We start from the raw sequence: 26,794 nt of genomic DNA, 5'->3' as shown, positions 1-26,794 counted from the left end.
ACTAAATAAAGAAACAAACATAAACAAACGTAAAATTAAAGAAGCCTTACTTATACAACAACTTAAACCCAAAATAAACCAATATAAAGGAACGCCTTTATACCTATATTAATATAATAAAATAAATAATTTTATATATTCAAACATCTAATACCGCCCTCTACATTCCGACACTCAGCTACACAACCCCTTTCAAACATGTGGTCAGCATCCGAAACGTTGTTCGCTCTTCTATGTAAAATATTTACTCAACCCAAAGAGCCGTTTTTGCATATAAATTTCTCAACAAGTGGGTTTCTCGACATCACTGAACATTTGTATTGTTGTTGGTCATGGGGGGGGTTGAAGACACGTGCGACTTAACGACTAAATACTTCCTGAAAGTTTAGGAACATACTCAACTATATAAGGAGGGGAACAAAAGCTAAAGTAGACTATTATTATTTACTTGTGACCAAAGTCAGTGAATTTTAAATCAGTTTGTCTGTTATTATCAGCTCAGTCAGTCATTAAGTTAGTGAATTTTAAATCAGTTTTTCTGTTACTATCAGCTCAGTCAGTCAGTAAGTTAGTGAATTTTAAATCAGTTTTTCTGTAACTATCAGCTCAGTCAGTCAGTAAGTTAGTGAATTTTAAATCAGTTTTTCTGTTACTATCAGCTCAGTCAGCCAGTAAGTTAGTGAATTTTAAATCAGTTTGTCTGTTACTATCAACTCAGTCAGTCAGTAAGTTAGTGAATTTTAAATCAGTTTGTCTGTTACTATCAGCTCAGTCAGTCAGTAATTTCTGTTATATGAACTTTCAAGATTTTCGATATGGTCAAGTCGATTATGTTTTGTTCCATTTTCTTTTGCTGAATAATTTAATGACGTCACCCAACAATCCGTTACAGTAACACATAAATATTGTTGATTTCCATTAAACACACTACGAAGTAATTCAGAATTAATTTATAGAGCCGTTTCATTTACTGAATCCGTGTTTAAAAGTTGTTGGGGCATTTCTAGTATCAGTAGCAAGATATTCATATGAATATCCCGTGCAGAATTTGTTAAAACCCTTCTCGCACCAGTGTAAGGAACTTGTTTATATACTTGTGGTTATAATGGAAAAATTTTCTATTAATTTTTATTTCCATAAATACCTCGTTCAGGAGTAGTTAGGGTACTTCTGGTATCAGTAGTTAAATTTTCCTATCAAATGTTCTTTCCATAGTTTACCACTCGAAAGTTATTAGACCAAATTATGTACTTCCTAAATACATCTGTGTAAGAAACACACTTTGGAATATGTTCATCCGAGATGTGTGTTTTATAAGTACACAGAAATTTACCAGTTTCTACGTTTTAAATTATTCTCAGTAATTGTATTTTCATATTTTAATTTACTAATTAACTGTTACTCATAACTTCTATTTTGCGTTTCGCTGTTCTACGTGTTTTATGGGATCTTATGACGTAGAGAATCTATCTTTCTTTGATGCTAGAGTTCAAAGCTAGAATAACTAGATATAAAGAAACGGTGGATGGACGGGTGCATGTCTCACTTTTTGCATCTTGTTTGTAACTATCACAAAACGTTGTTTACATAAGACACGAGCTGCTCTGCAAAGAACATTTATAAAGCCTTGTCGTTACTATGTTTTCCGTGTTACCAGAGGCATGATGGGTCTGGGTCTCTGTTCCAACTATCTGTCTGACGACAGTAGTTGTGTAAAAACCTTGCGTCTCAGAACGACTGGTATAGGTATTAACACTTTTATTGATAAGCAGAGAACAACGTTTTGACCTTCCTAGGTCATCTTCAGGTTAAAACAGAACCATCAATAGTTTGATTCTTCATGATTTTATACAATCTTTCTCTCTTTCAGTTGAGCAAGAAGAAATGTTCTGTTTTCTGCTCTTTGTTTCTATCAAAAGAACAAAGGCATGCTGCTATTGTAGAAACAATTATGTTGTTTTTATCTTCCTGGAGTTGGTGGGTGATTAATTAACTTGATGATGATGTGTTCATAGAAGTTATATAGAAGTTATCTAGGGAATATTGAAACTGTTTTTCATAAACTTACAAAAACCACATTTGATGACTACATTGTAAACCTTATAATGTTTTGGGTGTTTTGTAGCTATAACATTCTAATGGATAATAAACTTATAATGTTTTGGATGTTTTGTAGCTATGACATTCTAATGGATAATAAACTTATAATGTTTTGGGTGTTTTGTAGATGTAGCATTCTAATGGATAATAAACTTATAATGTTTTGGGTGTTTTGTAGCTATGACATTCTAATGGATAATAAACTTATAATGTTTTGGATGTTTTGTAGCTATGACATTCTAATGGATAATAAACTTATAATGTTTTGGGTGTTTTGTAGATGTAGCATTCTAATGGATAATAAACTTATAATGTTTTGGGTGTTTTGTAGCTATAACATTCTAATGGATAATAAACTTATAATGTTTTGGATGTTTTGTAGCTATGACATTCTAATGCATAATAAGCTATAACTGCAGGTAAGCTAGAATAAAGACATAAATTAATCACCAGGCGAAATAATAATAACACTTGTTTTAAACACTATGAACGTTTATTTTCAGCACTAAATCTTAAGTGGAGAATACGCTATATAGACAAACGAAACGACACTGACGTCACAATTGTTAGATCGCTAGAAAGACAGAGAAGACAATATAGATCTAGTATTACAAACAAACAACGTAACCACGTCTTGTTAAAAGAGAAACTGAATAGAAAGAAATTGTTCCAAAGTGAAAATAAACTGAGTGGCTACATTAATATAAAATGACTTCCATCCGGTGTAAATAAACCTTATAATTTACTATTGATGCTACTACTGATATAGCTCAGAACTAAAAAATAAATTCACTAATTAACATTTACATACAAGAAAGCGGAACCTGTATTCTTAATGACTTAAAAACATTCGCATGAAACAAACCATTCTACCACAGTTTCTTCTTATTAAAGATAATAAAAACATTATAAAGTTGTCATTAAACTGATGCTATGGTATTGGGTATCTCAGTAATTACCAATTAGAGCCAACCTGACAAAGATATGTTCTAAAACATATAAATAATTAGCCATTAATTGAATGGTTCACCATGATGTTACCACAGCGTTCTTCCCTTGGTTCCGTTGTATAGAAATGTTAGTGTTTTGATGGTCTGTTTTATGACATTACTTAAAAATAGATGTCTTAAGTGTTATATCTAGTCAATGTTACAGAGTGTATTTATTTTCAATGGAAATACTCAATTTAGTTATTGATTAAACATAAAACTACCGTGTTTTCAAAAAAACGTCTCTGTTGTTACATATACCATTTGTTGTCTCCCAATAACAATACTGTTATGATTTAAAACATTTAAAGAAAGTATTCTTACATTTTTATCTGCTACTCATGAACGAAACGTCACAATGCCAAATGGCAAGAAAGATTCCAGGACGTGTGAGAGGAAACGTTTCAGTTATCATAATAATAACTGAGGTTTGTTTTGGTTTGTTTTGAATTTCGCACAAAGCTACACGAGGGCTATCTGCGCTAGCCGTCCCTAATTTAGCAATATAAAACTAGAGGGAAGGCAGCTAGTCATCACCATCCACCACCAACTCTTGGACTACTCTTTTACCAACTAATAGTGGGATTGACCGTCACATTATAACACCCTCACGTCTGAAAGGGCAAACATGTTCGGTGTGACGGGGAATCGAATCCGCGACTCTCAGATTACGAGTCGAGTATCTTAACCACCTGGCCATGCCGGTCCCTAATTGAGGCAACTTATTACGTGGTTCAAAATGAAACGTTTGATGTAGAAAAAAAAGGTTAAAGTTTCGCATTAAGACGAAACGTTCGTATCTGAAAGTACTGGAAACGAAATGCTGAGAAGTGTTACTTTTTTCGACGTTTCACATATGCGTAGGAATTTAAACTTCAATTACCAATCGTTCAAGAAAAAAAAATTAAAACGAATGCAACTGTCGAAGAGTCTGAGACCCAAGTTGTGCTGTGAAAATAACCCAACTAATTACTTGAAGAAATAAACTTATAATTTTATTCAGTATTTTATAACTTCCAGTAGGGCCCAGCATGGCCAGGTGGTTAAGGCACTCGACTCGTAATGTGAGGATCGTAGGTTCGAATTCCCATTACACCAAACACGCTCACCCTTTCAACCTTGGATGCGTTACAATACACGGTCAATCCCACTATTTGTAAAAAGTAGCTCATAAGTTGGCAGTGAGTGGTGATGACTAGCAGTCTTCCCTTTAGTCTTATACTGTTAAATTAGAGACGAATAGCGCAGAAAGACCTCGTGCAATTCCGCACGAAATTCAAAACAAATCACTGTCCAAATTTTGCCTGATAACAAACTTATATAATAAATCGCTTATTTTGGAGGATTTTATTTTGTTTCCAACTATCAGTGATCAGATATTGGATTATAAAATGCAGAAAAAAAAACTTAACATAGATTTTTTTAGCCTCGGATGAATGACTTATAGATCGATGTTGAGTTTTTTGGTGGTTTTTTAATACAAACATTTAGGTCATATGTCCGTCATCTCCTGACCGATGTGATATCTAATTACAACTTCCAATTGTATGTATTTGACCACGCCCAGGGTCTCAGAGATTATATTATTAAAATCCTGCCTAAAATAATTTAAATTTGAGGGTAGGCTGGTAAAGACCCTAATGAGTAATACAATCAAATCGAATGCTCGCGCATCTCATACGTGACGTAGCTGGCGCGTAAAAATATAGCTAATAAGAAGAGAAATGAAAGTTTCATTTAGGAATTTATTCTAATTTTCTTTAAAAGAATATTAAGCGCCCCCTGTTGAGAATTTCCTTTTATTTCATTACTTTAGTTCGCACTAAAAAGTACCACGTTTTGTAAGTCGGTATTAAATTATCCTAAACTGGGGAGAGTAACCTGATTACGTTAACGCAAGTCCTCAATGTGTTTAAGGTTATTCTTGAAAAAGTGACATCTAGATTTAGTTTCTTACGTTATGTAAATCACGTTTAATTTAATTTTATAACAAATCCAAATATTCCGAAATTTCCCTCATTTGTTATTTTTCCAAATTAAAAAAGAAAATTAGAGCCTACATTCGTGGACAAACATGTACAAACAACTTTATTTTCCTTGTTACCACTTGGTCTTTAATCGTAATAAAACCAAAATAACCAGTATTTTCTTGTCTAGAAAGATACTACCGTTCATAATACCAGCAGTAGAATGTACAGGGTGTCCAAAAAATGTATACACACTTTGAGTGATTATACATACAATGTTTATTAAGATATATCTAGGTTTTATAATCCAAGATTAAGAAGACAAGTGTAGAATCTTTTGAGTTATCGTAGGTGTTCGAACTGATGACCGTTCTGATTCAGGCACTGCTGTTGACGCGGACAGATGCAAACTTCACAAATCATTTCATTTGGTATTTGGGCTCACACTCTTTCAATTGCTTCTCTCAGCTCATTGATTGTTGCAGGTTTTGTGCTATAAACCTTATATTTGACGTATCCCCATAAAAAAAACAGTCCAGAGGTGTGAGGTCTGGTGAACAGTCCAGAGGTGTGAGGTCTGGTGATATACGCTCGATTTTGGGATTTCTGTCTCACGAGCTGCTTGCCGAACAGATTTTCTTGGAGATCGGTGGAGACTTTCCAACACCTCTGCTTCTCGTGTCGGACTGGTGGACAACCGCGGTCTTCCAGAACGCCCTTTATGGACATCTTAAACAGTTTTATTTGTTTCAAACTTATCTCTGATGCAAGTAATGGTAAGCCACGTTGTGGATCTGTTTGAAACTACCTTCTAAACCGTCTTTACAGTTCAGCTATATTCTCACACTTCCAGTAACACTTTAACATAAATTTCCTTTTCTCAAAGCTTAGTTTTGCTTCTGTCATTACTTCAAATCAGTTGCACCTGTAAAAAAAGAAAGTTTGAGTGAGTTATAATCATTCATATTGTGTATACATGTTTTTGGACACCCTGTATATTGGTCGAAATTGGTTCAAAATGTTTTGTTTCTCGCAGTGAATATTAACAAAAAGAAACAATGTTTACTTATCTAATGCTTTATTAATAACAGTATATATATGATCAAAATGGACATGTATGCCTTAGATAGAAATCGAATATTTTACTTCTAGCAGTGCATATTAACTCTGATAAAAATTACCAACGTCCACCCGTGATCCCGGAGTTACAACACTAGAATCCAGGGGTTGATTCTCACAGTGGAGACAACAGATAGTCAAATGTGGCTTTGCTCTAACATAAAGAAACTAAACAACAGTTTAGTTAGAAATATATAAATTATTAATTGTAAGCTAAGGAGCTCGTTGTTCTTGGGCCTTTGCCGTAGAAACGCGCTTTGCATTTTGAGGCCGCGCATACGCTATAAAACAACAGTTCCATCCTTTTATTCAGTGAGGCAAGACTAGATGGGAAATGGCGGTGGGTGCTGTAGATTATCTGCCTAACCACGTGCATAACAGTTGAAAGTGAAAACGGCAGCAGTGCACTTGTACCTCTTGGGGTAGTTTTGCAGGAAATTTTTAAAAGAAACAAACTAAAGTAATAAAGCTGTCTAAGACGGTTCACTTAACTTCTGAAGATTGACGGAGATTTCCCTGAGAACAAAGCAGTTGTGCCATCAGTGGAGCATAAATTATTGAACGACAAGTTTTCATGTAATAACTAGGCGTTCCTCTATATAATTCCAGGCAGAGAACAGCGAAGAGAATATAACCATTTCCACTTACTACGTTATATTTCAACAAACTAAATAGACAGCATTACATGAAAAACAGTATAAGTGATTCATGCTAACCGTACTAAGCATTTGTTTCTTGGAAATACCAGACTGAGAAACAGAGTATTTCAGCTGACATAATTTCTCTTTCTAGTTCGTTAAATCTCGGTGTGAATACGGAATTTTATTCTTAGTAAAACATGTTTCGTTTTTATTAGTTCTGTTATAATACCCTCACAAAATATAAAGCTAATAGTGTCTCCTAATCAAATTTAATAGGAGTCTGTCCTGTTATGGACCTTTAATAATTAAAACTTTTGTCAAAGATAAATAACATTATGTTTAACTTTATCTAAAATGATGCATTTTGTTATTTTCCATTGTATAGTTAGGCGTTTTTGACGCATTTATTTTTAAACGCGAGAGCTTGTTCTTTGGACAATAGTCCACACATTAGTAGAATGCAAGATGAAAAGCCTTCAAAGAGACAAAGTTTCTCCAGATACATTGACGTTATCTGTTAAATATGTTATTGATGTTTAGAGGATGTAGCCATTGGAGTCTGCACATGACAGTCGAAAGTGATAAAAATTCTTAAAGGTCGACCTAGTTGTACCAAATCTAAGACCTATACCACAAGAGATTTCATATAATAGGAAATTGACTGACATTTACCCAGTTTTCTAAAATCGGAAAAGGATAATAAATCCCATTGGTCAAAAGTTGACATTGCGATAACTGATATAACAGGTTTTTTCTCTCTTTGTAGGGTTGGAAGTTTCTCTTTCAAGAAGCATGTTATCCATGAGCACGTTCTTTAAGTTTTTCTAAGATGATATAAAGTTCAGGACCAATTGATATCTTACAAAGAATGCAACATAAAAATACTGCGTCCAAAGAACAAATCGATAAATATTCTGTTTCCGTTAAAATAAAGTTAAACTATCATATAACACTACTATATCTATTGATGAAGTTACTAGAATCTTTTCATGCTTGTTAGACTGTCATGTTTTTGACTAAAACGCCCAAGGTTCGAGTCACAACAGACTACGTAACACCCTTCTCAGGTTATAAATGCAATTTTTAACACCACTACTTTATTAAAAGTACTAGTTTAGGCGGCTTGTACTTCTAAGTATTTGCCTTCACTCTCTCTCATCAGCAGTTCTAAATTAAAAATGAACTTATTTAGAAATTGAGGCTCATGACTTGCCGTTTAGTCCACGTGATGCGTATTACACAGTTCATATTGAACAAAACAAACTATATTTATTAAAATATTAAGAACTTTGAAATGTAGGTCTGTACAATCATAAAGGGAAAGCGTTACATTATGTAATCAAAACGTTATTTGAATATCGCGATAAGGTTAAGTTGTACAGGTTAAAGGTTTGTTTGTTTTGAATTTCGAACAAAGCTACTCGAGAGCTATCTGCGTTACCCGTCCCTAATTTAGCAGTGTAAGACTAGAGGGAAGGCAGCTAGTCATCACCACCCACCGCCAACTCTTGGGCTACTCTTTTACCAACGAATAGTGAGATTGACCGACGCGTTATAACGCCCACACGGCTAAAAGGGCGAGCATGTTTGGTGTGACGGGGGTGGAAGAAGAAAAGGAAAACGTCCCCCTTAAAAGTTGTAAATATATCAAATCTTTAGACTATCGAGAAATTAGCTGTAATTGAACTAATAACTGATTGACAGCTCCAAATCAATTGTAAAGTGAACATTTAAAGTTCTTTGGTGATCAATAAATAAATTTATAGAATTATTAAAGTTTCCCGATGAACAGTGTCTTTAAATTCTTTGTTGAGAAGTAACCTTCTCCAATGATTGGATAAGAAAAATGCTTTACCGACTAGCAAGTAAAAGCTATTTATCATGTAAAATAGTTAGGTGAGTGAAAATTAAAATCTCTAATGACTGGCAGCGAAAATATATATTTAAAGAACCAAAATTAAAACTCCATAGATTTCTGATGGTTGCTCATTAAAATTCACCATTAACAGCCAGGTAGAATTCGTTTAATCAGCAGATAAACTGTGAATCTTCCAGTGATTGTGACGTAAAGTTTTCTGATGATTGACAGGGGAATTTTTGAAAATTGGAAAATGGAATTCTTTTTTTTATAAGTGTGTAAACTTTTATTGTTATTATCAGGTTAAATTAACAAATTATTAGAGAGTAAATTCAATACGTTCGAAACAACAGTTAAAACATTAGTTCATGTTTAGTTTTCTAGAGTCAGATGTTATTGGAATAAAATCAGGTTGTCTGATAGTTCTGCTCACTGTGGAAAGTTTTACCGTAAGACTACGTTGTCTTTAATAACAGAAGAATGCAATAATAGTGTGATAAAAACTCGGGAAAATTAGTGTAAAAATGGTCAAGAGATTCAACAGTGTCGAAACTATTTTAATCAAAACTTAATTGTAGAAAACAAGAAACTATAGGATTTTATAATGAAATTTTGTTTTTCTAGAATGTATCTTAATCAGTGTTAATTCAGTGACAGCATATTTACTTTTTATATAAAACCAGAAATACCTCTTTTCTAGGAGACATTTCCTGACAGGTATTGAATATAACGAATCCTATTACAGAGAATAACAGATACGGCATGTGACTGAGATACCATCTATTTACATGTTTAACCATTAGGTTCATTTTGGTGACACAATCATATATATGATATAAAGGATTTTGTCACAACACTGGCTGACTGACATACAGGATCTTACTCATCCGACCACCAACTGAAGTATGTGATATACATGATCTTACTTATACTACCACTAAATAAAGTATGTGATATACAGGATCTCAATTAACCTACCACTAAATAAAGTATGTGATATACAAAATCTAACCACCAAATAAAGTATGTAACATAAAGGATCTAAGCACTAAATAAAGTATGTGACATACAAAATCTTACTCATCCTACCACTAAATAAAGTATGTAACATAGAGGATCTAACCACTAAATAAAGTATGTGACATGCAGGACCTAACCACTAAATAAAGTATGTGACATACAGGATCGTACTTATCCTACCACTAAATAAAGTATGTGACATAGAGGATCTAAACACTAAAATGTATGTGACATACAGGATCTAACCACTAAATAAAGTATGTGACATACAGGATCGTACTTATACTACCACAAAATAAAGTATGTAACATAGAGGATCTAACCACTAAAAGAGCATGTGACATATAGGATCTTACTTATCCTACCACTAAATAAAGTATGTGACATACAGGATCTAACCACTATATAAAGTATGTGAGATACAGGATCTAACCACTAATAAAGTATGTGACATACAGGATCTAACCACTAAATAAAGTATGTGACATACAGGATCTAACCACTAAATAAAGTATGTGACATAGAGGATCTAACCACTAAATAAAGTATGTGACATAGAGGATCTAACCACTAAATAAAGTATGTGACATAGAGGATCTAACCACTAAATAAAGTATGTGACATACAGGATCGTACTTATACTACCACTAAATAAAGTATGTAACATAGAGGATCTAACCACTAAATAAAGTATGTGACATACAGGATCTAACCACTAAATAAAGTATGTGACATACAGGATCTTACTCATCCTACCACTAAATAAAGTATGTGACATAGAGGATCTAACCACTAAATAAAGTATGTGACATACAGGATCGTACTTATACTACCACTAAATAAAGTATGTGACATAGAGGATCTAACCACTAAATAAAGTATGTGACATACAGGATCGTACTTATACTACCACTAAATAAAGTATGTGACATAGAGGATCTAACCACTAAATAAAGTATGTGACATACAGGATCGTACTTATACTACAACTAAATAAAGTATGTGACATAGAGGATCTAACCACTAAATAAAGTATGTGACATACAGGATCTTACTTATACTACCACTAAATAAAGTATGTGACATAGAGGATCTAACCACTAAATAAAGTATGTGACATACAGGATCGTACTTATACTACCACTAAATAAAGTATGTAACATAGAGGACCTAACCACTAAATAAAGTATGTGACATACAGGATCTTACTTTTCCTACCACTAAATAAAGTATGTGATATACAGGATCTAACCACCAAATAAAGTATGTAACAGAAAGGATCTAAGCACTAAATAGAGTATGTAACATAGAGGATCTAACCACTAAATAAAGTATGTGACATACAGGATCTAACCACTAAATAAAGTATGTGACATACAAGATCTAACCACTAAATAAAGTATGTGACATACAGGATCTAACCACTAAATAAAGTATGTGACATAGAGGATCTAACCACTAAATAAAGTATGTGACATACAGGATCTAACCACTAAATAAAGTATGTGACATACAGGATCTAACCACTAAATAAAGTATGTGACATACAGGATCTAACCACTAAAAGAGCATGTGACATATAGGATCTTACTTATCCTACCACTAAATAAAGTATGTGACATACAGGATCTAACCACTAAATAAAGTATGTGACATAGAGGATCTAACCACTAAATAAAGTATGTGACATACAGGATCTAACCACTAAATAAAGTATGTGACATACAGGATCGTACTTATACTACGACTAAATAAAGTATGTAACATAGAGGATCTAACCACTAAATAAAGTATGTGACATACAGGATCTAACCACTAAATAAAGTATGTGACATACATGATCTTAGTCATCCTACCACTAAATAAAGTATGTGACATACAAGATCTAACCACTAAATAAAGTATGTGACATACAGGATCTAACAACTAAATAAAGTATGTGACATACAGGATCTAACCACTAAATAAAGTATGTGACATAGAGGATCTAACCACTAAATAAAGTATGTGACATAGAGGATCTAACCACTAAATAAAGTATGTAACATAGAGGATCTAACCACTAAATAAAGTATGTGACATAGAGGATCTAATCACTAAATAAAGTATGTGACATACAAGATCTAACCACTAAATAAAGTATGTGACATACAGGATCTAACCACTAAAAGAGCATGTGATATATAGGATCTTACTTATCCTACCACTAAATAAAGTATGTGACATGCAGGATCTAACCACTAAATAAAGTATGTGATATACAGGATCTAACCACTAAATAAATTATGTAACATAAAGGATCTAAGCACTAAATAAGGTATGTAACATAGAGGATCTAACCACTAAATAAAGTATGTGACATACAGGATCTAACCACTAAATAAAGTATGTGACATACAAGATCTAACCACTAAATAAAGTATGTGACATACAGGATCTAACCACTAAAAGAGCATGTGATATATAGGATCTTACTTATCCTACCACTAAATAAAGTATGTGACATACAGGATCTAACCACTAAATAAAGTATGTGACATACAGGATCTAACCACTAATAAAGTATGTAACATACATTACCTTACTCATCCTACCACTAACTGAAGTATGTGGCATACAGGATCCTACCTCTAAATAAAATATGTATTGTCATATTTTCAACAAGGTCCAAATGATAGTGAAACTAGACACTTTAGTTTGCACAATTCTGATTATATATAATTACCAATGTATTGTGAAAACAGCTACGTCTTTTAAAGTTTAAACTAACATTAGATCCATATATGTAACGATCATAGGACAAAAAAAAACGTAGTTAAACTTGAAGGTAAATTGATGGATAGGACATAAGTATGAACAAAGTTCAATCTTTTGGAACTGACAATTTTATTATGAGGCGTTCTAAACTTGTTGAGTAAAATCCTTTTCATGATTTTCCTTCTATTTTTAGTCAGATATCTACAGTCGATTAACATGTCATAGTTTTATGGGCGTGATGCAAATCTTGAAAGTTTTTACATGTGTCTCCAGCTTTATTCAAACACTTACCCAACTGCTGAAGGTGTGTTACGACGTAACTTAAGAATAATATTTAGGTTATTTTTATCTCCTAGATCATAAATTGTAGTCTTGCCTTGTTGTAGAAGGTTTGTTTGTTTGTTTTGGAATTTCGCACAAAGCTACTCGAGGGCTATCTGTGCTAGCCATCTCTAATTTTGCAGTGTAAGACTAGAGGGAAGGCAGCTAGTCATCACCACCCACCGCCAACTCTTGGGCTACTCTTTTACCAACGAATAGTGGGATTGACCGTAACATTATAACGCCCCCACGGCTGGGAGGGCGAGCATGTTTGGCGCGACCCGGGCGCAAACCCGCGACCCTCGGATTACGAGTCGCACGCCTTACGCGCTAGGCCATGCCAAGTTGTAGAAGGAAAAAATGATTTATTTTTTAAAATAATAATTTGTTTTCACTAATTGTAAAAGTAGGGTTGGATTTTATTTTACGATTTAAAATGTAATTATATTTAAATATAATTACTTTTTATCATTTTAACTGAATATTTCCCTTGGTATCGATTCCTGTACAGCAATGGAACTATTTCTTTGGTCATTGTTTCAGGCATTAGCGGAAGAATTTTTCTGTTTCATTGAAACGTGCTTAACTTTTCATCATTCATCGAAAATTATTTTGCTTTTTCTCGAGATGAACGAATATTTTACAGAAATATTTTACGCACTTCATAGTTAAAAATTACTCCGGTTTTCACATACTAGAATATAAATTTGATCATTTTTTAAATTACCGATAACTTGTGATCGAAGAAGCTATCCACATGGGTCAGTCAGAACGAAAACAAAAAACCCAGTGGTGATATACCTAACCTAATATATCTTTCAGTGTAAGAAGGCATAACGTAAACACCTATGATGATTAAAATGCACTGATTCATGAAGAATGTAGTCTTACCATTATCGATATTTTTGGCCGTAATCCCAATAATATCTGATGTGATTTCTTCTGTTGGTTTCGAAGATTTAGTCTACTTCTTATTTCAAATACCAAACCAGATATGCAAACTAAGAAATAAATATTTAATACGTTATCAATATTAAACATTCAATCAATAATATTAAAGAAACTCACCCTACAAACCATATAAGATCTGCTTGTTTCTCTAATATACTGCTACAATTCTCTGTCACTTCAGAAGTATAATACCAGTATACGTTGCATGTACATGTTTCTCTTCAACAACGTCTATTTAGCAATAATAGACCGTTAAACGGCTCCAACACACACTGAAACTATAGATAGCCTAGCGTAAGAGATAAGGTACTATTACACAAGGAATCGGGTTGTGTCATAGTACATCATTCGTTTCTTCATGTATTGGGTTTCCCCCCAGCATTCTACCTTCTTATTTAACTACTACGGTCAAACTGCTGCTACTTTGTTCAATGTAGATAAAATCTTAGATATTATTTGAAACTAACAGAGTTCTTGTAACATATACTCTTTTGTTGGCACTGGTTGGAATAGTTTTAGTTTTGTTATTCTCTTCATATGAAGATTGTTTTTCGTTGTTAGTTTAATGTATCCATAAAGTGCGCACTGTAATCTCCTTACGAGCTCGACCTTCGTGAAATATTACTGCGTTTACAGCCGAAAATACTGTTAACAGCGAAGGTCCCTAACTGGTAAAACAATGATTCGAATCTTTATAAGTAAGAGCGTCACAAAAATATAATTAATTAGCCATCTTAAGTTGGTATATTTTCTCTTCGTATAAGAAGATAAATATTTCTCTTGTTACTTAAAAATAATTTATTTTAATTTAGTAAGGTAAACACTTAACTTACTATTTAAATACTTTTTTATGCACCAGGGGAACATTCCTCATCCTACTTAAACATCATTTTATCCTAATTTAATGATAAAAATATTTTAATTTTATATTTAAATATATTTTTTTTTAATTTGGAAAAGTATTTTCCTCGACATTTAAACTTCAATTTATTTTCATTGTATCAGGACGTCTTTTGCCTTATTATTTGAAAAAGAGTTATTTTTTCATATGCAGAGCAACATTTTCGTCTTTTATATTCTAATACGACTCTTTATTTTAAGCATTAGCGGAATCTCTCGGTGTGACAGCTGTAAGTTTACAGACTTACAACGTAAGTCATGGTTTGATTCTCCGCAATGCATACAGCAGATAGCCGAAGGTGGTGTTGCTCTATCAGAAACATAGAAAAAACACTAGAAGATTTTTGTTCACATAGGTTATCTGTACCATGTTCACTGCAGGAATTAATCCTCGAATTCTAATGTAAGAAGCCAGTTTAGATTCAAAACGCTTGACTTCTCTTGGCCATCATGTTAAATGGTGTTCATTGCTGTTGGTAACTTATCGTTTCATGGATTAAGAATAATTTTCTATGCAATTAAAAAAATAGAGAAAAATTCATTTTTACTTTCGAAATATTCGTTATAGTTCACTCATTCTTATTCTTGAAACTCGGAAGAAGAAACAGTTTTATAATTCTGTTCTGTTTCGTATCTTTAACGGAATAATCTGAATCCTTGAAATTAGTCTTTATAACGTGAGTTGAAGTCACGTGACTTTGTTTCTTCACGTTGTGATTTATCAAGTAATCATTATCGCTAACGTCAGAAGAAGACAAAGGAAGATACGTGTAACCTCTCTTCTCGTTTCTCAAAGAATAAAAAAATGCCATAAAAATCGATCTACACCTAAAACAAATATCGTTACGTTTTATTTTTCTTTAGCATTTTTAAAAGACTGTTTTAAAGAAACAATGTGTGTAAAACGTCCTACTGTTTCTGTATCTATAAAGAGACGAGTGATAATGTAGGTACTTAAACGACATCCTTGAAACAGAGTTTTTAAAGTTTGAGATGGAAATCAGTAAATAATGGACCTTAGAAGAAAAAAAGAGTCACGCCTCTAAGGACTCCTATGAGAAGAACAGTCATTTGTTAATTTAATTATTTCACGTGGTGAATGCGTGATTACTGTACCAATAAAAAGTGTATAAAAACCAAGCTCTTAGGCCTGTCTATCACTTTTAAAGTTTTTATAGTTCAGTCATTTAACCGAATTTTTCATTGGTACACTAATCACGCATTCATCTCGTGAAATAATTAAATTAACCAATGACTGTTCTTCTTCTAGGAGAAATATGCACTTCAGCTAGTTTTAGTTGGTCCAGTTGGTTGTATTGTTTCTCGGGTAATACTTTTATTGAGCAATGTATTGAACCAAAGAGTGGGTAAAATACGAACTTACTGAGCTAGGATTCGATCAATACATTTTAAGGTGAGAAACCGAGTGTGGTAATTTCCGTAAACTTATGGCAAAATAAAAAGACATCAACAAGAATACAAAACATTGTTTGAAGGAAAACAAGTTTGTAGGAAGATAAATCAATTTTACAGTATTGGTACAGTGTCGGTTTTCTGTTTTCCTTTTCTTTCTTTGTTAGATATATATATAAAAAAAAGAGTTTTATCAGAACATTGTTCTTCAATAACGAATGAAAACACATGTTAAGTTAGTCTTTCTGGGTTTGTTTTGGGCCACTAAAAGAAACGCTTTATCATTGGGCTGGGAAGTTCTGTGTATCGTTCATTTATGGAAACAATTTCACAAGGATGCAAACATTCAAACATTTCTTTTTCTGTTTGGAATATACTCGTATAGATACAAAATGGCTACCTGTGCCAGCCATCCCTAATTCTGAACTGGTGGATGAGAGGAAAAGTAGTTGGCTAACAAAACCCACCGTCAACTCTTTGACTGCTGTAGTTGTGGTATTTGACCATTTATTTTGTAACCATCCACGTCAACAAAATGTGGGGCGCAGTTTAGCTTCAACGAGACGCAAATCATGGATCTTAGGATTCAGAGTTTGGTACGCTAACCACTTTGTCACGTACAGTCCAGCATTTTAAATAAGAAAAGAGAAAGCATTTAAAGACTATACCGAGAAGCAAGGCAAATAGATTAAAACAGCTTCTGGAGTGTATAACACATGGATGAAGATGCGACATTAACAAACTAAGCAAAACTCTCTATAAGACCTTGAAGTATGAACAACATTCAACAAACTGATCGAAACAAGTGTTAAGGCGTGCGACTCATAATCTGAGGGTCGCGGATTCCCATCCCCGTCGCGCCAAAAATGCTCGCCCTTTCAGCCGTGGAAGTGTTATAATGTGGCGGTCAATCCCACTATTCATTGGTAAAAGAGTAGCCCAAGAGTTGGCGGTAGGTGGTGATGACTAGCTGCCTTCCCTCTAGTCTTACACTGCTAAATTAGGGATGGCTAGCACAGATAGCCCTCGGGTAGCTTTGTGCGAAATTCAAAACAAAACAAACAAATAAACAAACACCTTGATGTAAGGACCACATTTAATAAGCTGATCGAAACTAGCTATAACACCTTAATGTGTAAAAAACATTTAATAAGCTGAGTGAAATTCTCTTGCGTGATAAAATAAAAGGTTCTGTTACATTTCGAGCTCATATTACGGTGAGAAAACCCAATAAGGTGTACATTGTATCTTTCTAACAGGTAACATAAATCAGTTTAGTTTCACTACTTATAACCTGATGACTTGTAGACGTGTTCGATTGAGGAAGTAGTGACTACACATGTAATAAGAAACAGTGATATTGACAAGTATTATAACCTGAAGATTAGGTGGTTATTTGTCTGGCTTTGAATCCATAGTTCGTGTCCCTTTAGCTCCAAAAACGAACTCACATTCCACACTCTGTGGCCATGGATGTATTATAAAAGTGAGGGGACGCGAACCACAAACCCTCAAACCCACAGTCCTGCACACTAACATTTGGGACTGTATTCTGTAAATGTTTGAGCAATCTCTATAAATAAACATAGAACTAGAGATATCTTACGATTGAAAAACCAACACGACAATTTTAAAATAATTTGTGTTAAAAAATCCAGATAAATTAGTAAACACAGAGACGAGCTTTTGATTTGATTTAATAGGAAACCTTTCGTTGTTGGTAATAAGAACATTACGTTGTAAACAACTAATAAAAAGTAATTTTTAATGTTACAGAAAGTTATTTATAAATATAATCAAATATAACATTTGGAGCTATTTTTCCTCGGATTTACTACAATAACTACAATAATAATAACTACAAATTGACAATCATTAACTGACTCGGAGCATTGTTAGTACTTGATACCTGGCTTGGAGGTTACGGCGTTCGACTCACATATACGGTTCAGTCGTGGAGGTGCTGTAGTATCATGGTCTGTCCATCTGTCCGGTTACAGTAGTTTAAAGAGTTCGAAGTTGATGATGACCACACGATAGCAAAAACAGTCTTCGAGTAGCTTTGTACTAAATCCAACAAGAAGATAAACAGTTTTGTTTGTTTGTTTTTAAGCACAATGCTACGTAATTCGTTATATTTGCTGTGCTCGCTACTGGCACCGAATTCCGGATTTTAGCGTTACAAATCTCAGACTGTCCACTGTACCACTGGGGGTCTCTGAACTTTTCTCGACGTACAATTTTAAAGTTTCTACTTACAGTTAGCGCTACCAGAGATAAATAATTATCTGAAAGAAACGTTTGTTTGTAATCAGCACAAAATTACTCAAAGGACTATCTGAGCTCTGCCCACCAGGGGTGTCAAAACTCGATTTCTGTTGTAAGTCTGCAGACACACCGCTGTGACACTGGGGAAATAATAAAAAAAAAAAAACAAGTTGCGAGCAAGTTTTGTATTTTAAGTGACTTATGGGTGTATTGATGAGATTCGATTTATGAGGAAACATTTAATAAACTTTCTGTTTTGTGGACTGACTCAAATTCGAAACCTCGTGTTCACGTGGTTAAACTACTTCGTAACAAAACGCTTTTCGGTCCTTTCCACATTAACCATATAGGGAAGAATTAGTCATCTAATTGTCTAATTAACGAATTATTTCGTTTATTGCATATAGTCTACTCCTGGTCAGCGATAACTCCACGGATATACAACGCTAACATTAACTGTTCGATTCCCCTCGGTGGACTCATCAGATAGCCCGATGTGGCTTTGCTATAAGAAAACATACACACTCACATGCACTCGCTGCATATAAAATTACTAATATTAGCACTCTTAGCACTTTTATATACAGCTCTTGGAGTTACACTAACCGGAAAACAAGTTTCTCCTGAAACATTTATATTTATCATAATGTAATATGGTTTAGTAGACTCTATCTGAGAAACATTTATATTTATCATAATGTAATATGGTTTTGTAGACTCTATCTGAGAAACATTTATATTTATCATAATGTAATATGGTTTTGTAGACTCTATCTGAGAAACATTTTGTTTCTTTCCGGAGACTAGGTTGACCCGTTTTGTCTTAACCATTATCACTCGATTCGTTCATTATAATATACTGTAGTTTGTAGACCATGAACTGGTTAAAACCTCGACGAAATGTAAACGAACTCTCTTTGGAACGTCGTCTTATCCATTGTTTTGGCGCGTGGTAACACAATGACGCTTTATGTTCTACCATCAATTCCAGGAAGAGCTTAATAGCTGTGTTGAGAGTGCTGAAGTTTAATCAGTATTAACAACGTATATAAAGGATATTAAGCAGAAAGTGATTTTTAAGAATAATGATTTAGCTGGGATTAGGTTTGAATAGTTCGAATCGATTAACATATTAGTTGTTGTAATCTGTATTAAAAGATTTTCCTAATAACTGAGCACTTCGCCTGACCGGTTATTTATCAAATTACCAGAAATTACAGAAAGTTACAGTAATGGTGTTAACGTAGATTAAAGTCCGAATGAAAATTTTAAATACTGCTAGAGTTCATTGGGAACACATTATTTTTATTTCAATATTTGTTTCTCTTTCGTGATCACTTCAAATGTTTCGAAACTTAACTGAAATTGTTTTACAAGAACATTTTACATTTACCGAAAATATTAGCACCAATGTCTCTTTTATCGTGATTTTGTTACTTCAGTGAAGTTTGTATATTTTTATATATATTTATTTATATATTTTTATATATATTTATTTTTATATTTTTATATACATTTATTTATATATTTCTTGGATTAAAAAAAAGTAGGACAAGAGGAAAGTAAATAATATTATTTATGTTCATTACGTGGAAGATACGACATTAATTAGAGATACCTTAGAACATCGCTTAATAATAAGTCTGTAAATAGTTGCCATACGAGATACAGAAGTAGAGCATAATATGGCTATTGTTGATATTGGATAGATTTAGTTGTTTAATATATATAAATATATTGTTGATATTCGATAGATTTAGCTGTTTAATATATATAAATATATTGTTGATATTGTATAGATTTAGTTGTTTAATATAAAAAATATATTGTTGATATTCGATAGATTCAGCTGTTTAATATATATAAATATATTGTTGATATTGGATAGATTTAGTTGTTTAATATAACTGAATATAGTATTGATATTCGATAGATTTAGTTGTTTAATATATATAAATATATTGTTGATATTCGATAGATTTAGCTGTTTAATATATATAAATATATTGTTGATATTGGATAGATTTAGTTGTTTAACATATATAAATATATTGTTGATATTCGATAAATTTAGCTGTTTAATATATATAAATATATTGTTGATATTGGATCGATTTAGTTGTTTAATATATATAAATATATCGTTGATATTGGATAGATTTAGTTGTTTAATATAACTGAATATAGTATTGATATTCGATAGATTTAGCTGTTTAATATATATAAATATATTTTTGATATTCGATAGATTTAGTTGTTTAATATATATAAATATATTGTTGATATTGTATAGATTTAGCTGTTTAATATATATAAATATATTGTTGATATTGGATAGATTTAGTTGTTTAATATATATAAATATATTGTTGATATTCGATAGATTTAGCTGTTTAATATATATAAATATATCGTTGATATTGGATAGATTTAGTTGTTTAATATATATAAATATATTGTTGATATTGGATAGATTTAGTTGTTTAATATAACTGAATATAGTATTGATATTCGATAGATTTAGTTGTTTAATATATATAAATATATTGTTGATATTCGATAGATTTAGTTGTTTAATATATATAAATATATTGTTGATATTGTATAGATTTAGCTGTTTAATATATATAAATATATTGTTGATATTGGATAGATTTAGTTGTTTAATATATATAAATATATTGTTGATATTGGATACATTTAGTTGTTTAATATAACTGAATATAGTATTGATATTCGATAGATTTAGTTGTTTAATATATATAAATATATTGTTGATATTCGATAGATTTAGTTGTTTAATATATATAAATATATTGTTGATATTGTATAGATTTAGTTGTTTAATATATACAAATATATTGTTGATATTGGATAGATTTAGTTGTTTAATATATATAAATATATTGTTGATATTGTATAGATTTAGTTGTTTAATATGTATACATATATTTTTGATATTGGATATATTTAGTTGTTTAATATATATAAATATATTGTTGATATTGGATAGATTTAGTTGTTTAATATATATAAATATATTGTTGATATTGGATAGATTTAGTTGTTTAATATATATAAATATATTGTTGATATTGGATAGATTTAGTTGTTTAACATATATAAATATATTGTTGATATTCGATAAATTTAGCTGTTTAATATATATAAATATATTGTTGATATTCGATAGATTTAGCTGTTTAATATATATAAATATATTGTTGATATTGGATAGATTTAGTTGTTTAATATAACTGAATATAGTATTGATATTCGATAGATTTAGTTGTTTAATATATATAAATATATTGTTGATATTCGATAGATTTAGCTGTTTAATATATATAAATATATTGTTGATATTGGATAGATTTAGTTGTTTAACATATATAAATATATTGTTGATATTCGATAAATTTAGCTGTTTAATATATATAAATATATTGTTGATATTGGATAGATTTAGTTGTTTAATATATATAAATATATCGTTGATATTGGATAGATTTAGTTGTTTAATATATATAAATATATCGTTGATATTGGATAGATTTAGTTGTTTAATATAACTGAATATAGTATTGATATTCGATAGATTTAGCTGTTTAATATATATAAATATATTTTTGATATTCCATAGATTTAGTTGTTTAATATATATAAATATATTGTTGATATTGGATAGATTTAGTTGTTTAATATAACTGAATATAGTATTGATATTCGATAGATTTAGTTGTTTAATATATATAAATATATTGTTGATATTCGATAGATTTAGCTGTTTAATATATATAAATATATTGTTGATATTGGATAGATTTAGTTGTTTAACATATATAAATATATTGTTGATATTCGATAAATTTAGCTGTTTAATACATATAAATATATTGTTGATATTTGATAGATTTAGCTGTTTAATATATATAAATATATTGTTGATATTGGATAGATTTAGTTGTTTAATATAACTGAATATAGTATTGATATTCGATAGATTTAGTTGTTTAATATATATAAATATATTGTTGATATTCGATAGATTTAGCTGTTTAATATATATAAATATATTGTTGATATTGGATAGATTTAGTTGTTTAACATATATAAATATATTGTTGATATTCGATAAATTTAGCTGTTTAATATATATAAATATATTGTTGATATTGGATAGATTTAGTTGTTTAATATATATAAATATATCGTTGATATTGGATACATTTAGTTGTTTAATATAACTGAATATAGTATTGATATTCGATAGATTTAGTTGTTTAATATATATAAATATATTGTTGATATTCGATAGATTTAGTTGTTTAATATATATAAATATATTGTTGATATTGTATAGATTTAGCTGTTTAATATATATAAATATATTGTTGATATTGGATAGATTTAGTTGTTTAATATATATAAATATATTGTTGATATTGGATACATTTAGTTGTTTAATATAACTGAATATAGTATTGATATTCGATAGATTTAGTTGTTTAATATATATAAATATATTGTTGATATTCGATAGATTTAGTTGTTTAATATATATAAATATATTGTTGATATTGTATAGATTTAGTTGTTTAATATATACAAATATATTGTTGATATTGGATAGATTTAGTTGTTTAATATATATAAATATATTGTTGATATTGTATAGATTTAGTTGTTTAATATGTATACATATATTTTTGATATTGGATATATTTAGTTGTTTAATATATATAAATATATTGTTGATATTGGATAGATTTAGTTGTTTAATATATATAAATATATTGTTGATATTGGATAGATTTAGTTGTTTAATATATATAAATATATTGTTCATATTGGATAGATTTAGTTGTTTAATATAACTGAATATAGTATTGATATTCGATAGATTTAGTTGTTTAATATATATAAATATATTGTTGATATTCGATAGATTTAGTTGTTTAATATATATAAATATATTGTTGATATTGTATAGATTTAGTTGTTTAATATATACAAATATATTGTTGATATTGGATAGATTTAGTTGTTTAATATATATAAATATATTGTTGATATTGTATAGATTTAGTTGTTTAATATATATAAATATATTGTTGATATTGGATAGATTTAGTTGTTTAATATAACTGAATATAGTATTAATATTCGATAGATTTAGTTGTTTAATATATATAAATATATTGTTGATACTGTATAGATTTAGTTGTTTAATATATATAAATATAGTGTTGATACTGTATAGATTTAGTTGTTTAATATATATAAATATAGTGTTGATATTGTATAAATGTTGTTGTTTAATATATCTGAATATATTGAAGGTATTCGATAGATCTATAAGACTGATATCTGAAACGACTGAAAATAGTAGTTTTTGAAACGAACACTTCTATTAATAATCTAACTAATAACATAGTTCACTAGAGAGTATCTAGTAGTGAAAATAGTTTAAACAGAAATAAGTTGATACTAACACGAATATTGGAAGAGAGTATCTAGTGGTGAAAATAGTTTAAACAGAAATAAGTTGATATTAACACGAATATTGGAAGAGAGTATCTAGTAGTGAAAATAGTTTAAACAGAAATAAATTGATACTAACACGATTATTGGAAGAGAGTATCTAGTAGTGAAAATAGTTTAAACAGAAATAAGTTGATACTAACACGAATATTGGAAGAGAGCATCTAGTAGTGAAAATAGTTTAAACAGAAATAAGTTGATATTAACACGAATATTGGAAGAGAGTATCTAGTAGTGAAAATAGTTCAAACAGAAATAAGTTGATATTAACACGAATATTGGAAGAAAGTATCTAGTGGTGAAAATAGTTTAAACAGAAATAAGTTGATATTAACACGAATATTGGAAGAGAGTATCTAGTAGTGAAAATAGTTTAAACAGAAATAAGTTGATATTAACACGAATATTGGAAGAGAGTATCTAGTGGTGAAAATAGTTTAAACAGAAATAAGTTAACACTAACACGAATATTGGAAGAGAGTATCTAGTGGTGAAAATAGTTTAAACAGAAATAAGTTGATATTAACACGAATATTGGAAGAGAGTATCTAGTAGTGAAAATAGTTTAAACAGAAATAAGTTGATATTAACACGAATATTGCAAGAGAGTATCTAGTGGTGAAAATAGTTTAAACAGAAATAAGTTGATACTAACACGAATATTGGAAGAGAGTATCTAGTGGTGAAAATAGTTTAAACAGAAATAAGTTGATATTAACACGAATATTGGAAGAGAGTATCTAGTGGTGAAAATAGTTTAAACAGAAATAAGTTGATATTAACACGAATATTGGAAGAGAGTATCTAGTAGTGAAAATAGTTTAAACAGAAATAAGTTAACACTAACACGAATATTGGAAGAGAGTATCTAGTGGTGAAAATAGTTTAAACAGAAATAAGTTGATATTAACACGAATATTGGAAGAGAGTATCTAGTAGTGAAAATAGTTTAAACAGAAATAAGTTGATATTAACACGAATATTGCAAGAGAGTATCTAGTGGTGAAAATAGTTTAAACAGAAATAAGTTGATACTAACACGAATATTGGAAGAGAGTATCTAGTGGTGAAAATAGTTTAAACAGAAATAAGTTGATATTAACACGAATATTGGAAGAGAGTATCTAGTGGTGAAAATAGTTTAAACAGAAATAAGTTGATATTAACACGAATATTGGAAGAGAGTATCTAGTAGTGAAAATAGTTTAAACAGAAATAAGTTGATATTAACACGAATATTGCAAGAGAGTGTCTAATAGTGAAAATAGTTTAAACAGAAATAAGTTGATATTAACACGAATATTGGAAGAGAGTATCTAGTGGTGAAAATAGTTCAAACAGAAATAAGTTGATACAAACACGAATATTGGAAGAGAGTATCTAGTGGTGAAAATAGTTTAAACAGAAATAAGTTGATATTAACACGAATATTGGAAGAGAGTATCTAGTGGTGAAAATATTTTAAACAGAAATAAGTTGATACTAACACGAATATTGGAAGAGAGTATCTAGTGGTGAAAATAGTTTAAACAGAAATAAGTTGATATTAACACGAATATTGGAAGAGAGTATCTAGTAGTGAAAATAGTTTAATCAGAAATAAGTTGATATTAACACGAATATTGGAAGAGAGTATCTACTAGTGAAAATAGTTTAAACAGAAATAAGTTGATATTAACACGAATATTGGAAGAGAGTATCTAGTGGTGAAAATAGTTTAAACAGAAGTAAGTTGATACTAACACGAATATTGGAAGAGAGTATCTAGTGGGGAAAATAGTTTAAACAGAAATAAGTTGATATTAACACGAATATTGGAAGAGAGTATCTAGTAGTGAAAATAGTTTAAACAGAAATAAGTTGATATTAACACGAATATTGGAAGAGAGTATCTAGTGGTGAAAATAGTTTAAACAGAAATAAGTTGATACTAACACGAATATTGGAAGAGAGTATCTAGTGGTGAAAATAGTTTAAACAGAAATAAGTTGATATTAACACGAATATTGGAAGAGAGTATCTAGTGGTGAAAATAGTTTAAACAGAAATAAGTTGATATTAACACGAATATTGGAAGAGAGTATCTAGTAGTGAAAATAGTTTAAACAGAAATAAGTTGATATTAACACGAATATTGGAAGAGAGCATCTAGTAGTGAAAATAGTTTAAACAGAAATAAGTTGATACTAACACGATTATTGGAAGAGAGCATCTAGTAGTGAAAATAGTTTAAACAGAAATAAGTTGATATTAACACGAATATTGGAAGAGAGCATCTAGTAGTGAAAATAGTTTAAACAGAAATAAGTTGATATTAACACGAATATTGGAAGAGAGTATCTAGTGGTGAAAATAGTTTAAACAGAAATAAGTTGATATTAACACGAATATTGGAAGAGAGTATCTAGTGGTGAAAATAGTTTAAACAGAAATAAGTTGATATTAACACGAATATTGGAAGAGAGCATCTAGTAGTGAAAATAGTTTAAACAGAAATAAGTTGATATTAACACGAATATTGGAAGAGAGTATCTAGTGGTGAAAATAGTTTAAACAGAAATAAGTTGATATTAACACGAATATTCTAAAAATTATTTATATATTTATACGATTTTTATTGTCTTTTTATATTAATGAAATCGTAATTTGTATATTAATATTTTTATGCTAATAAATATTCTTCCTCTAATGTGAATCACCTTTTGGCTGATACAAGATAAAAACATGTAAACTATATACTAATTGTTAAATTAAGTTACAATGAAATCTACAAATTTATTTGTAACGTTTTCTTCGGATACTTTTAAAAATACCATTCAAATGTTTTTGTTATTGTAAAAACTTATTGTTGACCAGGGCTGGTTTTAACAGACGCGAACCCCCGCCTGGTGGCGAAAAGACTTATATCTGTCTTTGTCATTTCACAGGTTTAATTCGATTTCCACT

General features: G+C 30.5%; 1 protein-coding gene and 1 long non-coding RNA gene across 2 annotated transcripts in view; one reads left to right on the top strand and one right to left on the bottom strand.

Moving 5' to 3' along the window:
• Nucleotides 1-26,794, top strand: part of LOC143224136 (alpha-catulin-like) — a 291,322-nt gene that overhangs the window by 29,856 nt on the left and 234,672 nt on the right. The window lies entirely within an intron of this gene.
• On the bottom strand, nt 5,159-14,232 carry LOC143230620 (uncharacterized). The gene is made up of 2 exons (XR_013016627.1): nt 13,841-14,232; nt 5,159-5,981 (listed from the first exon to the last, which is right to left on the bottom strand). It is a non-coding gene; the product is annotated as an uncharacterized LOC143230620 (long non-coding RNA).

This window comes from Tachypleus tridentatus, chromosome 1, assembly GCF_004210375.1.
Source record: "Tachypleus tridentatus isolate NWPU-2018 chromosome 1, ASM421037v1, whole genome shotgun sequence".
Classification (NCBI taxonomy): domain Eukaryota; kingdom Metazoa; phylum Arthropoda; class Merostomata; order Xiphosura; family Limulidae; genus Tachypleus; species Tachypleus tridentatus.
Note: the sequence above shows the minus strand (reverse complement) of the source record. Positions and strands in the feature narration are given on the sequence as shown.